The following is an 18,208-nucleotide window of genomic DNA, read 5'->3' on the forward strand; positions in this document are numbered from 1 at the left end:
CTTGGATTCCAGTACCACCTCTATGCTGATGACACTCAGATCTACCTCTCTGGCCCAGACGTCACCGCTCTGCTGTCCAGAATCCTAGAGTGCCTATCAGCCATATCCTCCTTCTTCTCCTCTCGCTTCCTCAAACTCGATGTGGACAAATCTGAACTCATCATCTTTCCTCCATCCCATAGATCTTCCTTACCTGACCTATCTATCGCAATCAATGACATCATGCTTTCTCCCGTACCGGAAGCCCGCTGCCTCAGAGTAACCTTCGACTCTGCCCTGTCCTTCAAACCGCACATCCAAGCTCTTTCCACCTCCTGTCGCCTCCAGCTCAAAAATATCTCCAGAATCCGTCCTTTCCTCAACCGTCAATCTACTAAAATGCTTGTGCATGCCCTCATCATCTTCCGCCTTGACTACTGGAAAATCCTTTTCTGCAGCCTCCCTGCTAACACCCTTGCACCTCTCTCGTCCATCCTTAACTCTGCTGCCCGACTAATTCATCTCTCTTCTTGCTACTCCTCTGCTTCCCCCTCTGCAAATCCCTTCACTGTCTCCCATTCCCTCAGCGTATCCAGTTCAAATTACTAATACTGACCTACAAAGCCATCCATAACCTGTCTCCTCCATATATCTCTGAACTAATCTCCCGATATCTTCCCTCACATAATCTCCGATCCTCCCAAGACCTCCTTCTCTCTTCCACACTTATTCGCTCCTCATCCAATCGCCTCCAAGACTTCTCACGAATATCCCCCATCCTCTGGAATTCTTTGCCCCAACATGTCCGACTATCAACCACATTCGGATCCTTCAGACGGAACCTGAAAACCCACCTCTTCAGGAAAGCCTACAGCCTGCACTGACCCCGTTGCCTCCTCACCACTACTGAAGCTACCGCCTCACCAACACTGGAGCTCCTACAACCCTCAACCTATTGTCTCCTTCCCCATAATCCTGTAGAATGTAAGGGTACCGTCTCACATAACGATTTACCAACGATCACGACCAGCGATACGACCTGGCCGTGATCGTTGGTAAGTCGTTGTGTGGTCGCTGGGGCGCTGTCACACAGACAGCTCTCCAGCAACCAACGATGCCGAGGTCCCGGGTAACCAGGGTAAACATCGGGTTACTAAGCGCAGGGCCGCGCTTAGTAACCCGATGTTTACCCTGGTTACCAGCGTAAAAGTAAAAAAAAAAATGTACATACTCACATTCTGGTGTCCGCCAGGTCCCTCGCAGTCTGCTTCCCGCTCTGACTGAGTGCCGCCATAAAGTGAAAGCAGATCACAGCGGCGACGTCACCGCTGTGATCTGCTCTCACTATCCGGCCGGCAGTCAGTCAGAGCGGGAAGCAGACGGCAAGGGACCTGAAGGACACCGGAATGTGAGTATGTACGGTTTGTTTGTTTTTTACTTTTACGCTGGTAACCAGGGTAAACATCGGGTTACTAAGCGCGGCCCTGCGCTTAGTAACCCGATGTTTACCCTGGAAACAAGCGAACGCATCGCTGGATTGCTGTCACACACAACGATCCAGCGATGACAGCGGGAGATCCAGCGACGAAAGAAAGTTCCAAACGATCTGCTATGACGTACGATTCTCAGCAGGGTCCCTGATCGCTGCTGCGTGTCAGACACAGCGATATCGTATGGATATCGCTGGAACGTCACGGATCGTACCGTCGTAGCGACAAAAGTGCCACTGTGAGACGGTACCCTAAGCCTGCAAGGGCAGGGTCCTCGCCCCTCTGTATCAGTCTGTCATTGTTAGTTTGTTTACGGTAAGTGATATCTGTAACTTGTATGTAACCCCTTCTCATGTACAGCACCATGGAATCAATGGTGCTATATAAATAAATAATAATAATAATAAAAATAATAATAATACAGGAGGAGGTCTGGGAGCTTCAATGGGATCCACATGCAGCACAAAATGGGTAGAACCAAATCAGAAGGCAGGTGGGTGCTCGCAAGGCTGATGAGCACAGCCAAACAGGAAAAATTTAGAGGATAGCGGCACACCACTGATAAAAAAATGAAAAAAAAACTTTATTCAGGCATAGCAAGCCATATTAAAAACATGAAAAGTCTTAAGCATTTCAGGTGCATGCAGCATTCTTAGTCATAGAACTATGACTGCATGCACCTGAAACGCGTAAGGCTTTTCATGTTTTTAATATGGCTTGCTATGCCTGAATAAAGTTTTTTTCATTTTTTCTTGAGTGGTGTGCCGCTATCCTCTCAATTTGACCTATGGCATAGTAGTGCATCATGGCATTACAGAACTACTGTATCTGTTTGTCAGTCTGTCTATATAAACATGATACAGGAAAGAAATATATCTTGGTACCGTGTTAGCCAGTAGATAGAAAAATATTTAGAATTGAGAGTCCTCAGTGGTTGATACCTTTTAATGGCTAACTGAAAAGATGGTAACAAATTGCAAGCTTTCGAGACTACATACGTCTTTTAGAATTGAGAGTCCTCAGTGGTTGATACCTTTTAATGGCTAACTAGACGTATGTAGTCTCGAAAGCTTGCAATTTGTTACCATCTTTTCAGTTAGCCATTAAAAGGTATCAACCACTGAGGACTCTCAATTCTAAATATTTTTCTATATAAACATGAAAATGAATCAGCACAAGCAAAAGTTCAGGTCTAGGTGCAGCCTGCAGGTTGCAACTCACCAACCTATGGTACATGAAAGAGCAAAAAATAAGGGGGCAGCACTCAATAGCAAATTCTGTTAAAAAAAAATTGTGCCTGTGCTTGCTTCGGCAGCACATACACTAAAAAATTGGAACGATACAGAGAAGATTAGCATGGCCCCTGCGCAAGGATGACACGCAAATTCGTGAAGCGTTCCATATAAAAAAAATAGTGCCTTTTTGGTATATGTGGACAGGTGGCAACTTTTTGGCTGAAAAGAAAGTAAGTCTTTGTCAACCTCTTGAACCAAAACATTGCCACCTACTCGAATGGACCAATAAAGAAACTATTTTTTTTTACATAAATTTGCTATTGACTGCAGCTCACATTTTTTTTTTTTACCTTTTTACCTTTTTATACTAGACATGTGAGACTGGATTGGCAAAGGCCTACCAGAAACATTGATTCTTGGGGCGCACTGTTCAGCTACATGCAAAAATAACCTGACCCTAGTGCACAAATTGACTTTTACTTCTATGCAATATTAATTTGGCTAGCTTGTTTATTGAGTGATTAGATTGTACCTTTTTCTGCATATTGTGAATCAAGTGTAATAGCACTACTCATTAGTATTCCTTCAGAGGGGCGGCCTACTGGCGTAATCTCCTCTTCTCCTGTGGGCCAGTCCAAGCCTACATACTAGGATCCAGAAATTATACGCTATATTTCACCCTGGAGAACCTAAGTGATGTGTACGGATTCCAGGAAAGCAGGATTATCACTTTAAAAGCATTTGATCATTCCTGTTTTCGGAGATGGATTTTTATGGAATAATAGGCAGGTTTTTCTTATTTCACATGGTTTGGATTTGGTGGGCAGCACGGTGGCTCAGTGGTTAGTACTACAGCTTTGCAGTGCTGGAGTCCTGGATTCAAATCCCAACAAGGGCAACATCTGCAAGGAGTTTGTATGTTCTCCTTGTGTTTGCGTGGGTTTCCTCCGGGTTCTCCGGTTTCCTCCCACATTCCAAAGACATACTGATAGGGAATTTAGATTGTGAGCCCCTTTGGGGACAGTGATGATAATGTGTGCAAACTGTAATGCGCTACGTAATATGTTAACGCTATATAAAAATAAAGATTATTATTATTATTTGAAAGTCTCATGGCGGAAATCATTCCTACTGCAGATGTGCATTACGAAGGGCCATGGATTCCAATACAATTTGGTTAATCGGTGTCATGTCAATCCACACAATTTTTCCATGATACTTAATGTTCATGGTGCACAGGGTTACGTAACAGGGTTACGGAGATTTCCAGCAGTGGAGGGTTTCGTGTGGATTTAGGAGAAGAATTTGCACCAAAATCCACAGTCTTTAGCACAGAAAAATAAGATTTGGACTAAAATCCACAGTTTTTAGCACAGAGGAATAAGATAACTACAGACTTTGAATTCCCCCTTGACAGCATTGTAAACTATCTCTGTCTGGGGCGTAATGCCCCCAGTATATAAGGTCCATTCATTGATAATTTCTAATCAGATGTATCATTTCCAAATATTACCACTTTGAGGACAGACAAGGCATTTTGATGAGAATGCTTTTTTTGTCTTTTTTTGTGATCATAAAGCTTTCAAGTCGTGTGAGATAATGGTCTGTCTCCAAAACACAGGAAACGACTTGCAATAATAACACAATACTACAGACAGTAACATATAGGATAGTCATGCAAAAACCATTCGTCCCATGCTCAGCACGCCAAACGGCATAATTATACAGTACGACGTGGGATCATTCACACAAAGAAATGGGCTGAAAAAATGTAATTAAAGCTCACAACAACATTTCCCTTGGGCATTCCTACACAAGCCTTTTCAAGGTTTTTTTTTTTTAATCACTGTGCCGATGGTTTTGTTTTTCCTCTATTTTCTTCTACAACTTCAGGAAATAACTTATTATATGGGACAGTTAAAGAAAATAATTATTGTGAAAACAGACAGGGTCGGAAGCTATAGAATCCTTAATCCTCGTAGCTAGACAAGTAGTCTGTATTATGTAAAACTGTATAGCGGGGACGCTGCCTTCTTTATTAACTCGACAAGGTTGGTTTTTTTTTGCTGCTTTCATCTTGGCATTCAACCTGTGGAGCCAATGAGCAAGAAAAAAAATACAGTTTTTGTTGATAGACGCTTGGGTCATGGACGCCAAGCAGAGACGCTCTCCATCTCTGTATGTGTCTGTAGACGTGTCATTTTGTAATTGTCATCATTAATGTAATAGAAAATTACAGGGTTAAGGGGCAAAGGAGAGGTGTGGATTTTCAGGTCAATCAGTCTTAACGTAGACACTCAAGAAACCAAATGGAAACAGGTGACAAGACATTGGGGAAAATTGACAGGGTATTAGAAGGTTAACGTGTTGTCTTTGGTCATGCATGACCACAATTAGAAAGGTTAGCTATTAATTATAGCGGTGCAGTTAATGGAATTAGACCTCTAGTTATCATAATTACATGGAAGAAAGTAGTGGGCACAAGCCTAAACCAAAAATTGGAGGTGATTAACTAGTAAAAAAGTCACATAACTCTACAAGTTGGAATACACTTACATGGCCTTCACCAGTAATGCAACAGGTTTCAGTATTTCACATGGTGTACCTTGGAAAAAGATCCAGAAATTGGAGAAGTATATAAATGTTATGGCAAACTTCTCCTCATTCCGTATTTTGGCTCCAAAAACAAACAAACAATGAGCTAAACCAAAAAAAGCCTGTTCCATGATGGTGCATCTAAACTCTTTCTATGCTAAATAGTTCTTCTAGTGGTTTATCTCTACAATTCCAAAAGGATAAGGGAAAGTATTGATAAAAGTATTTTTCACAATGAAAAATATTTTTAGGGATGCACTGATACAATAAGCACCCTATGTAGGTCTTCTCAGGCTAAAAGGGAAGTGAGAACTACACTGAGAACCATACTGATCGTGGTGGTCTCTCAAATCTTACAAAAGCTGCCATGGACAGTATTTGAATTAGTATGTCCCATGGAAAGTTCTGGTGTCCACTCTTTCACCCCCATACAGGGATGTGGCCTTTGCTGCTAAAACAGGTACATTGCAAGTTTGGAGTTACTGGCAGTAGAATAGTCGTAAGGCCCGGTCAACGCCAAAGGGATGGGACCTAGGACTAAATCAATAGATGTGAACAAGAGCAGGTGGGTAGCCAGATGCAAGTCAAGGAGGATGCAATCGGAACCAAATCAAGGCAAGAGAATGGTTGAATCAGTCAAATGTAATATACAATGCCATCTCCAAGACTTCTCTCAATATGGAATGCACTACCCCAGACAATTCGGTTATTTCTCAGTATCCAGGATTTTGAGTGTGCCTTAAAAGCATATTTATTTAGACTACCCTATCAGGTTATGTCACTAATATAACTAACTTTTCCATGTTCTCTGTTCCACATGCAGCGCCCCAGAGTCCTGGTCGTTGCAGTACTGTGGCTCCGCCGCTAAGGGGGGCTATGGTACGTCTGATGGCACTGAAGGAGTTCAACTGACCAGGTATCACATACACCAATACATTTCACAGTCGGGCCTCCAGGGGGAGCTAAGGGTGCTATTTATTAGGCCACTCCTCACCACAGTGGGTAAACTGGGGGTCAGGCAGGAAGTTAGTCAGAAAGCTGACTGGGTTGGAACCAGGCAACACCTTGTGGCAGAGGGTGTTGTGGGGGGAAGATTTGGTAGGGTCCCTGTCAGGTTTGGGACCCTGACAGAGGCCTGGCAACAAGGAAGAGCGTCACGGGACCGTGCCTGCTCAGTATAGCGGCGGTGCCCTAAGAAAGGATCAGAAGCGAGATATATTGTGCTGAGTGAGAAACGAGATCAAAGCAAAAGGAGAAATACCAGTAGGAGTCGTGCTGTAAGACCGAGGCAACATCCTACTGAGGCGCACAACCGGCGGCCGGAACGCCGAGGAAGTATTTATATATCTAGCTCCAAGCAATACTTCAAACCACGGCAGGACAGTCAGTCTCAGGCGGGCTGTCTAACATACATCACCTATGAAGACATGGGGGGCGCACTAGGAGAGGGGCGACTCTAGGGTCCCGGAAGAGCTCCGAGCCTACTGGTCATACGGGTGCCGTCCTAACCAGAACATCAGGGAGGGACGGAGGAGAAGAACATCATCCGAACGAGTTGTGAGGGAACATCAGAAACAGACACAACAGTTGTGGGGTACTATCCCGTAAGCACAGCAGGGGAGGACCACAACACATAGTGCTAGCGGGAAGGCACAGATTTCCACCTGCAAAGAGAACTCTGGAGGTGCCATTGGACCGGCCGGACTTGCGCGGCCTGGTGAACCGTATTGCGGACTGAGGACCCAGAGATCTTCAGTAAAGAGGTAAAGAGACTGCAACCTGGTGTCCTAGTTATTTACTGCGACCGGCACTACACCGCACCACGACCACCATCCATATCTATCATTCACTGTACGCCCCTCAGCAGGGTCACGGACCGGGTCTAGCCACCGTGACAACCCCAGAGCAGAGACTCAGAGGCCCGGTACCGGGTACCCCTCGGCCCTGCGGCAGTGGGGGCGCTGCAACTTGGCGTCACGAACAGGATCTACTTAAGCCTGAAGAATCAGGTCATGTGTGCCTTGGAACTGTGATTTATTGTGCTTGGACTGTACTTTATTGCAAGGACTGTGCTGCGCCATTTACCGCCAAAGTCCGCCGCCATTACAGCGCTGAGGAGAGCGCAGGAGAAAAAGAGGGGCGTGGAGTGGGCGTAGACAAGCTGAAGAGCGCGAAGGACAATGGCCGCCCAGTCTAAATGTTTATGTGTCCTGAGGACGTGTCCGTCAACAGCCGAGGTCCGCCTCCTGATCCTGTTTGGAGGGTGGAGACCATGGAGACGGGGCCGCCCACGAAAGAGACCGCGGGAAGAGGACACCAGAGAAGAAGCGAAAATGGCGACGCCGGAAGCACCGCGTGCGAATGCCCCAACTCAGCACGAGGTTGCAGAACCCGACACAGCCCCGGACGCGCCATCGTTGCGGGAACTGACCCTTGCGGAGCTACCGATAGGCCAACCCCCATGGCCGATGTCCGAGGAGTGTGTGGCTGCAGCCGAGGCCCGGCAGGTAGCCTACCACCTGGAAGCCGATGCCCGTGTAATCGCTCGGCTGGGCCAGCCCACGGAGGTCCGCCTGTCTCCGGTGTGTCCCGCTTCCTTCATCCCGGCCGCGGCGGAGTGTGAGCTGCAGGCACAGGGCCTGAGGATCCTGCCGGAGGCGGAGCACCTGCAGCGCCTGATGACAGCGTGGCGGAACAGGCCCCAACCGGCAGCCCAGGTCGATCTGAGGAGTGTTGAGGAGGTTCCACCGTCACACTGGGGTGTAGTAATATCCTTTAACTCCCGGAAAGGAAGGGGAGTTATACAGGAGATCGGGGAGCCACTGCAGGTCCGTGTGGATCGGGAAGAAGTGGAGCCCTGCGGGGGAAGGTACGATCCCGATCTGGAGCCTGGCGATGCAGTGACCTACACCCGGTGGAGGAGGGAAGCTGGCGAAGCTGGCTGGATAGCTCGGGGCGTCCAGCGGTGCGTCGCCCTCCAGGCTGCTGCTGGAACGCCGGAGGACGAGCCTTCTGCAGGGAAGGTGCCGGAGCCCGTCCCCGCGGAACCTCAGGAGGTCCGGGTCCACCGCGTGCCTCTGGGTCGCGCTCGCCCACAAGCAAGGAGGGCATCCCGGCGAGGGATCCTGTCGCTGCTGGAGCCAGAACCGGCCCTTGCTACACCAAGGCGACCCGTTGGCCGGGTGAGGCCTGGAAGAAGACCACCCCCTACACTACAAGACTGAGTAAGCAAGAATGCTTTAACGAATGTAAATAGTTACTGTTCTACTGTTTTGCTGCTAAACCCATTTAGGGTTAACTCTTAAAGGGATCCCTTTGTTGACCTGGGATCCCTATTGTTTTGTTTACTTCTTCTAAGTTTTGCACAAGTTTCCAGAACTGCCGCAATCATGAACAGTGCATGATACAAACTTCTTGTACATAGTTTGCACTTTCTTAAAGGTGCACCCTACTGGTTTTACTTAAGGGAGGACTCTTTGCGAAGATACCGCACCGGAGCCTTTGCTAAGTATGGACTGGTAGCTTGAGAAGATGTGCTACCTCATAAAGACGTGATCCCCTCTTAAAGGGGATGTTCACCTGTGTACTTATGAGTAATACTGCCTTAAAACAGTAAAATGATAATGATGTCTTAAAAGAGAAAGTAATGCTGCTGATATGTAAGAGTTAAATGTAACTAACTAGTTAAATTGTAAGAAAGACTCAATAATGTTGATAGAAGAATAAGGACAAGAAGGGAACCCGTAGGGGTTAGTGGTGAGTCCTCTTAGGAGCCATAAAGAGATGGCTCAGTAATTTCAAACTGAAAGTAAATGTTATGTTCTATACTGTGTATAGCAGTGGAAGGACAGGGTCCCGGGCTGAAAGGGGCGGTCCTGTAACGAAAGGAGAGGCAGTAGGTCTGGAGCATCTAGGACAGGCGGTCCTGCAGATTTAAAGAAGGAGTATGAAGTTAAATGCCTTATAATGTGTTATAAGAAGGTCTTTAGTGGATTTAGAGTGTACATCCTTAAAGGCAATGTTACATTATTGTTCAACAATTTTGCACTAAGTAGAATACCCGGTTGGGTAAAAGAAAGTTGTCTATAGCATGTTGCTATAATATTTAACCATGTTTTGTAACGTTCAAGTGTCCTCACCTCCCATAAAGGGAAGCCTGTTTAAATATGCTTACTGTTATTGCACTCACAAAAATTGTATGTCTTTTTGCTAACCTGTATTGTTGTTTTCTTCCCAGTCCCGGAGTACTGGATTTAATCGGGGGGGAGTGCAGCGCCCCAGAGTCCTGGTCGTTGCAGTACTGTGGCTCCGCCGCTAAGGGGGGCTATGGTACGTCTGATGGCACTGAAGGAGTTCATCTGACCAGGTATCACATACACCAATACATTTCACAGTCGGGCCTCCAGGGGGAGCTAAGGGTGCTATTTATTAGGCCACTCCTCACCACAGTGGGTAAACTGGGGGTCAGGCAGGAAGTTAGTCAGAAAGCTGACTGGGTTGGAACCAGGCAACACCTTGTGGCAGAGGGTGTTGTGGGGGGAAGATTCGGTAGGGTCCCTGTCAGGTTTGGGACCCTGACAGAGGCCTGGCAACAAGGAAGAGCGTCACGGGACCGTGCCTGCTCAGTATAGCGGCGGTGCCCTAAGAAAGGATCAGAAGCGAGATATATTGTGCTGAGTGAGAAACGAGATCAAAGCAAAAGGAGAAATACCAGTAGGAGTCGTGCTGTAAGACCGAGGCAACATCCCACTGAGGCGCACAACCGGCGGCCGGAACGCAGAGGAAGTATTTATATATCTAGCTCCAAGCAATACTTCAAACCACGGCAGGACAGTCAGTCTCAGGCGGGCTGTCTAACATACATCACCTATGAAGACATGGGGGGCGCACTAGGAGAGGGGCGACTCTAGGGTCCCGGAAGAGCTCCGAGCCTACTGGTCATACGGGTGCCGTCCTAACCAGAACATCAGGGAGGGACGGAGGAGAAGAACATCATCCGAACGAGTTGTGAGGGAACATCAGAAACAGACACAACAGTTGTGGGGTACTATCCCGTAAGCACAGCAGGGGAGGACCACAACACATAGCGCTAGTGGGAAGGCACAGATTTCCACCTGCAAAGAGAACTCTGGAGGTGCCATTGGACCGGCCGGACTTGCGCGGCCTGGTGAACCATATTCCGGACTGAGGACCCAGAGATCTTCAGTAAAGAGGTAAAGAGACTGCAACCTGGTGTCCTCGTTATTTACTGCGACCGGCACTACACCGCACCACGACCACCATCCATATCTATCATTCACTGTACGCCCCTCAGCAGGGTCACGGACCGGGTCTAGCCACCGTGACAACCCCAGAGCAGAGACTCAGAGGCCCGGTACCGGGTACCCCTCGGCCCTGCGGCAGTGGGGGCGCTACACACACACTCAGTAGCACTTAGAATATTTATTTGTACAGTTTCTGTCTGGTGACCGGTTCATGCAATGTTATTTAAATATCTATACTTATGCTATTTATGGCTGATCCTTACTTGATGAGCACTTTTTTTTTGGCTTTTGTGTCCCTCCTATGTCTTAATAGATTGTAAACTTGCAAGCAGGAGCCTCCCTCCTCATGGTAGGTATTATGTGAAGGACTGGGGTGAAAAGTGCCCACCAGTAACCAACTCCAGGGCCACACTTTTCAGCTACATGCAAATGTGACATTATCCTCAATTACAAATTATATAACAATGGACTGGTAGATTGATAAATGAATAAGATCCTGCCTTTATCTGTACAGAGTGATTCAAGTATATTTTGCCGAGTACTGCTCAAATAAAAGGTGGTGGCCCACTCTTGCACAGAGGACCACCAGATGTTTCTCCTGTTCTCCTGTCAGCCAGTCCAAGCCTGGGTGTTGAACTACATTTTATGCTGTAATGTCTCATCTTTGTTTGTACAAGTCACCTCTGAATTGTAAAGTGTGGCAGAATATGTTTGAGCTATAAAAATAAAAAAATATTTTAATATGAGGGCCACATAGTACCCACAGATACAGTGCCTACAAGTAGTATTCAACCCCCTGCAGATTTAGCAGGTTTACACATTTGGAATTAACTTGGCATTGTGACATTTGGACTGTAGATCAGCCTGGAAGTGTGAAATGCACTGCAGCAAAAAAGAATGTTATTTCTTTGTTTATTTTTTTAAAAAATTGGGAAAAGTTTTTTCAGAGGGTCATTTATTATTCAACCCCTCAACCCACCAGAATTCTGTTTGGTTCCCCTAAAGTATTAAGAAGTAGTTCAGGCACAAAGAACAATGAGCTTCACATGTTTGGATTAATTATCTCTTTTTCCAGCCTTTTCTGACTATTTAAGACCCTCCCCAAAGTTGTGAACAGCACTCAAACATGGTCAACATGGGAAAGACAAAGGAGCATTCCAAGGCCATCAGAGACAAGATCGTGGAGGGTCACAAGGCTGGCAAGGGGTACAAAACCCTATCCAAGGAGTTGGGCCTACCTGTCTCCACTGTTGGGAGCATCATCCGGAAGTGGAAGGCTTATGGAACTACTGTTAGCCTTCCACGGCCTGGACAGCCTTTGAAAGTTTCCTCCCGTGCCGAGGCCAGGCTTGTCCGAAGAGTCAAGGCTAACCCAAGGACAACAAGGAAGGAGCTCCAGGAAGATCTCATGGCAGTGGGGACATTGGTTTCAGTCAATACCATAAGTAACGTACTCCACCGCAATGGTCTCCGTTCCAGATGAGCCCGTAAGGTACCTTTACTTTCAAAGCGTCATGTCAAGGCTCGTCTACAGTTTGCTCATGATCACTTGGAGGACTCTGAGACTGACTGGTTCAAGGTTCTCTGGTCTGATGAGACCAAGATCGAGATCTTTGGTGCCAACCACACACGTGACGTTTGGAGACTGGATGGCACTGCATACGACCCCAAGAATACCATCCCTACAGTCAAGCATGGTGGTGGCAGCATCATGCTGTGGGGCTGTTTCTCAGCCAAGGGGCCTGGCCATCTGGTCCGCATCCATGGGAAGATGGATAGCACGGCCTACCTGGAGATTTTGGCCAAGAACCTCCACTCCTCCATCAATGATCTTAAGATGGGTCGTCATTTCATCTTCCAACAAGACAACGACCCAAAGCACACAGCCAAGAAAACCAAAGCCTGGTTCAAGAGGCAAAAAATCAAGGTGTTGCAGTGGCCTAGTCAGTCTCCTGACCTTAACCCAATTGAAAACTTGTGGAAGGAGCTCAAGATTAAAGTCCACATGAGACACCCAAAGAACCTAGATAACTTGGAGAAGATCTGCATGGAGGAGTGGGCCAAGATAACTCCAGAGACCTGTGCCGGCCTGATCAGGTCTTATAAAAGACGATTATTAGCTGTAATTGCAAACAAAGGTTATTCCACAAAATATTAAACCTAGGGGTTGAATAATAATTGACCCACACTTTTATGTTTAAAATTTATAAAAATTTAACTGAGCAACAAAACTTTTTGGTTTGTAAGATTTATGCATCTGTTAATAAATCCTGCTCTTGTTTGAAGTTTGAAGGCTCTAACTTATTTGCATCTTATTAAACCTGCTAAATCTGCAGGGGGTTGAATACTACTTGTAGGCACTGTATATCTACATTGAGATTACTTAGCACATAAAACAGCGTTCCCTTCATCTCTAAACTCCTGGAACGCTTGGTCCACTCCCGTCTTATACGCTATCTCTCAGATAACTCTCTTCTCGACCCTCTACAATCCGGTTTCTGCTCTTTTCACTCTAGTGAAACTGCCCTTACTAAAGTCTCTAATGATCTAGTAACAGCTAAATCTAATGGTTACTGCTCCCTGCTAATTCTCTTGGATCTCTCTGTAGCATTCGATACTGTGGATCATCAGCTCCTCCTCACTATGCTCCGCTCCATCGGCCTCTCCTGGTTCTCCTCCTATCTCTCTGACCGATCCTTCACTGTATGTTTTGCTGGTTCCTCCTCCTCTCATCTTCTCCTTACTGTTGGAGTTCCTCAAGGATCAATCCTAGGCCCCCTACTCTTCCCTTTGTATACTGCCCCAATATTGGTCAAACAATCAGTAGATTTGGTTTCCAGTACCATCTCTATGCTGACGACACCCAATTAAACACCTCTTCTCCTGTTATCATGCCTGCCTTTTAAGATAACACCAGTGATTGTTTTACCGCTGTCTCTAACATCATGTCCTCCCTCTATCTGAAACTGAACCTGTCAAAAACTGAACTCCTTGTGTTTCCTCCCTCTATTATTGTGCCTATACCTGACATTGGAATTTCCGTGTGCGGTTCCGCCATTACTCCCCAGCAACACGCCCGCTGTCTTGGGGTCATACTTGATTCCAAGCTTTCATTCACCCCCCACATCCGATCACTGGCTCGCTCTTGTTATCTTCACCTCAAAAACATTTCTAGAATTCGACCCTTTCTTACTTTGAACTCTTTAAAAACTCGCACTGTTTCTCTTATTCATTCTCATCTGGACTATTGTAACTCTCTACTAATCGGTCTCCCTCTTATCAAACTCTCCCCACTCCAATCTGTCCTGAATGCTGCAGCCAGGGTCATATTCCTCACCAATCATTACACCGATGCCTCTACCTTGTGCCAGTCATTACACTGGTTACCCATCCACTCCAGAATCCAGTACAAACCTATTACCTTCACCCACAAAGCACTAGATGGCTCAGCACCACCCTACATCTGCTCCCTCGTCTCAATCTACCACCCTACCTGTGCCTTCCGTTCTGCAAAAGACCTGAGGTTAGCATCCTCAATAATCAGAACCTCCCACTCCCGTCTCCAAGACTTTTCACGTGCTGCGCCAATTCTTTGGAATGCACTACCCAGGTTAATACGATTAATCCTCAATCCACACAGTTTTAAGTGTGCCCTAAAAACGCATTTGTTCAGACTGGCCTACCATCTCAATGCATTAACCTAACTATCCCTGTGTTGCCCATTCAAAATTTTTACCATAGCCAGGTTCCTCGCATGATGCTCTCACATGCTTTATGCATTTAATAGCCCTCTGTGTCTGTACTGTTACATACTTAAGCTGATAACCGGTTCATGCAGCATTTCATGAACACCCAATTCTTACATTTTGGCTGGTCCAAACAACGAAAGCAATTGTTACGATCCACCTTTTGGGTCTCCCCTTTTCCTCATAGATTGTAAGCTTGTGAACAGGGCCCTCATTCCTCTTGGTATCTGTTTTCATCTATGTGCTTATTGTTATGCTGTAATGTCTATTGTATGTACAAGTCCCCTCTAAAATGTAAAGTGCTGCGGAATATGTTGGCTTTATAGAAATCAAATTATTATTATTATTATTATTATTATTAAAACACCTGGTGTTGTGCTTAAATAGAAGACTATGTCCTGAATCCAGGTAAATAGGCTACTTTGCGGTAATGTGTGTGGTTATACCCATTCAGGACACAAAGGCCATTGTCCAATATCCACCTTTACAAAGCTGAGAGTAAATTAAAAACAGAAACTAATTATTTCATATGATGCTTGTATAGAAAAATTATAAAGTGAAAAATAAGAGCAAGAAAATAAAAAATAGGCCGATAGCGTGATATACAATCCCAAAAACCAACAAAGCCATCGTACTATGCACTAGTCAATGGGATCCTGTAAAATTAACAGAAGCAACATGTTAATGTAAATTAATAACTGTACATTTACCACCATGTAACCTGTGTGTGCAGCCTGCACTGCACCATTACATTGAGTCATGGCCATCTGTACAGTATAGCCAATTACTGATCCCAGGGGGCTACTTATTTATGAATATGAAAAAAATTAAAGACAGATGACTACAAGCCTGTAGGTCCAACGTCATCTCGGGTTGGATTTGTATTATAATAGACACCAGACTCCATCATTGTGTATTTATTAATTATGAATCTCTATAATGTATACTACTCCTTACATAGTCAAGAATGTATAATTCTGTTGTGGCCATGTGGCGTATAAGGTTTCATGTATTGGAAATGACCTAACCGATGAAACTCGGTATTAAACGAGAAAAATGTGGATGGTCTAGAGATTGCAGGAAAGGATTACTGCATGGGAAAAAGAATGCATCTGAGCTGTCCTCCAGAAGGAAGACCCCTGTGTTTTTAATGCCAACTATAGATAGCTACTTCAATTCTTGACCCATAGAAGAGTCTGGAAACAGGACTAGGGATTTTAGAGTATTTTTTAAAAAGAGTTATTGGTAAACAGTAGGGTTGATACAAACTGATTTGTTGGATCTAGTCTATAGGCCAGGTCAATAATTTGTTGGGAGACGGGAGAGCTTCCTCTTACCTGATGTCATCAATGTCTCTTCTTTTGATTAGCCAGCCTAGTGCAGGCAGGTATGAGACAATTCTCTGGCCGGAAGCCACAAGTAACTCATGTGGCCAATAGATTGGGTCCTGCAAATTGATTTGAACCAAATCTAGTAGTTAGTTGGCTGTTTCAGGATACTTACCACTCATCAGTATATCACAGGGTGCAGAGTGATAGCCGGTATAAAGGTCATAGAGGCAATGTGTGAAAAATATGCAAACTAGTTACCTACAAAAAGGATGAAAACAGACTTTTTTTCTTTTGGAGGAGCCTTTTGACTAAAATTCCTGGTCACTACTACCACTAGTACTGCTACTGGTAATGCTACTATTACTGGCACTACTGTGTCCGCTAATTATTCCAACAAATTCTGCATTCAAAAAGTCAAATGGCTCTTCTTCCCTTCCGAGCCCTGCCATGCATCCAAACAGTAGTTTTCCTCCACATATTCAGTATCGGCGTGCTTAAGAGAAATTGCGCACCAAATTGTATGGTTCATTTTGTCCTGTTACCCTTACAAAAAAAAAGGGTCTAAAATAGAATTTTAGTGAAAAAATTTTAAATGTTCATTTTTTCCTGCTACATTTCATTAATTCCGGTGATGCACAAGTTGGGTGTTTTCTGCCATATAAGCCCCCTCAACGTGACTTGAAATGTGATGTGGTCCCTAAAAAAAATGGTTTTGTAAATTTTGTTACAAAAATGAGAAATCACTGGTTAAATTTTAACCTGTTAACTTCCTATAATATATCTTTCAAAAATTTTGCTGATGTAAAGTAGACATGTGGGAAGTATTATTAACTATTTTGTGTGACATAATTCTCAGATTTAAGGGCATACAAATTAAAAGTTTGAAAATTGCAAAATTCATATCATATCAAAGAAATGTAACAACTATCATGAATTACAATATGTCTCAAAAGAAAAGTCTCAGAATCAGTGGGATCCATTGAAGCGTTTCAGAATTCCTGTCATAAAGTGACCGTGGTCAGAATTGTAAAATTTGGCCAGGTGATGAAGGTGAACACAGGTTCTGGGGAGAAGGGGTTAAACAAACCAACTGTCATCTCATAGTAATGGGAAAATTTGCCTTCACTTAATACTGATTTTACAAATATTACTCATGAATTGAGAATTCAAGATCAGTTCAGGATGAGAAATAAACATTTCTCTGATAAGATATATTGCAAAGTTTCTTATTTTCATGTGTACTGTTGATTTATGAAATAAAAAGTTAAATGACGGTTACTCTAAAGAAGGTCTGCAATTCTCGAATCTGCCCAGAAAAAAAGTGGACTTGTTTATGAATTAAAAAAAGGTGACTTTCTTTGTTCCTATACATCTATGTTTACTTTGAGGCTGAAAATTAAAGGACATTATTTGGTAGCTGCAGGGATTCACAAGAACATTGAGTACGGATTGCGAGTGTAGGTGGCTGGTGGGAGCCAGAGGGCTCGTGCCAGAATGTTCAGAGCAGTTCAACAAGACGACACATGTAACGGCCGATGACAGGGTCAAGTTCTTTGCTTAGAACTTCATCAAATGAAAACAAATGACAGAGGCTTTAAACATTATTCTCGAAGGATTGACGTCAAGCCTGTTGGCAAAAGACTTCCCACATCAAAGCCATGGTTTATGAAGAATCCGTGATATCAATACAGAATATAATGGTTTCTTGTAATAGCCGATTCCATGCCTATAAATTCATGCTTCCTCCACCTTTACCACTGGCCACTACCTCAAGTGATCCCTTTAAATTCAAATTAAACCTATTTACTACACCCATGACCAGGAGATGCGATTAATTTCATAAAAATATTTCCCACCATGGTACAATGTTGTGTACTGTCTCTAAGTCCAAGAGGCCACCCATCATCACTGCTACTCAAATTGACACCTTGCAGCTGTGATGCACCTGTCCAAGATCTGTGCTTTGCTTCCCTCGCCGTGGTAAACTCAACTCTGTGGTGCTCCACATCTGGCTTTGCAGATGGTGCAGCATACGCCCATGTGATCATCTGCCCAGGCCAATATAAGGCCTACCAAAACACACACCTGTGTCTTGTTATTAAGACTTTAGTGTTCCTAAGACTCTGAGTTTCCCTATAAACGTTGACCTGCTCCACTGTTGTGTATAGTGTCCTTGATGTCTCCTGCCTGTCTGCGGTTTCCAGCATCCCAGCTGCCTGTCCATGGTCTGGGCATCTCCTGACTGCCTGTGGTTTCCAGCATCCAAGCTCCCTGTCCCAGGTCTTATGCCTCCCTGCAGTTTCCAGTATCCCAACCGTCTGTCAGTGGTCTACTGGACGTCTCCCACCTGGCTGCAGTTTCCAGCATTTCAACAACCTGCCCATGGTCTCCTGGATGTCTCCACCCTGCCTGCAGTTTCCAGTATCTCAGTTGACCAACATGGTTGAAAGAGAAGAATTTTTAAAGGACACGGACACCTTTTTTTTTTAACTTAAAAATGTATGTAATGTGATACGTAAAAGCTGTAGAAGCCAAATGATCCATTTTTCAATAAACCATGCTGCAAAA

General features: G+C 44.8%; 1 protein-coding gene and 1 non-coding gene across 4 annotated transcripts in view; one reads left to right on the forward strand and one right to left on the reverse strand.

Moving 5' to 3' along the window:
* The window catches only part of ERC2 (ELKS/RAB6-interacting/CAST family member 2), a 1,115,226-nt gene that overhangs the window by 339,115 nt on the left and 757,903 nt on the right, over positions 1-18,208 (reverse strand). The window lies entirely within an intron of this gene.
* On the forward strand, positions 2,769-2,877 carry LOC143788968 (U6 spliceosomal RNA). The gene has a single exon (XR_013218784.1). It is a non-coding gene; the product is annotated as a U6 spliceosomal RNA (small nuclear RNA).

This window comes from Ranitomeya variabilis, chromosome 8, assembly GCF_051348905.1.
Source record: "Ranitomeya variabilis isolate aRanVar5 chromosome 8, aRanVar5.hap1, whole genome shotgun sequence".
NCBI classification, from domain to species: Eukaryota; Metazoa; Chordata; class Amphibia; order Anura; family Dendrobatidae; genus Ranitomeya; species Ranitomeya variabilis.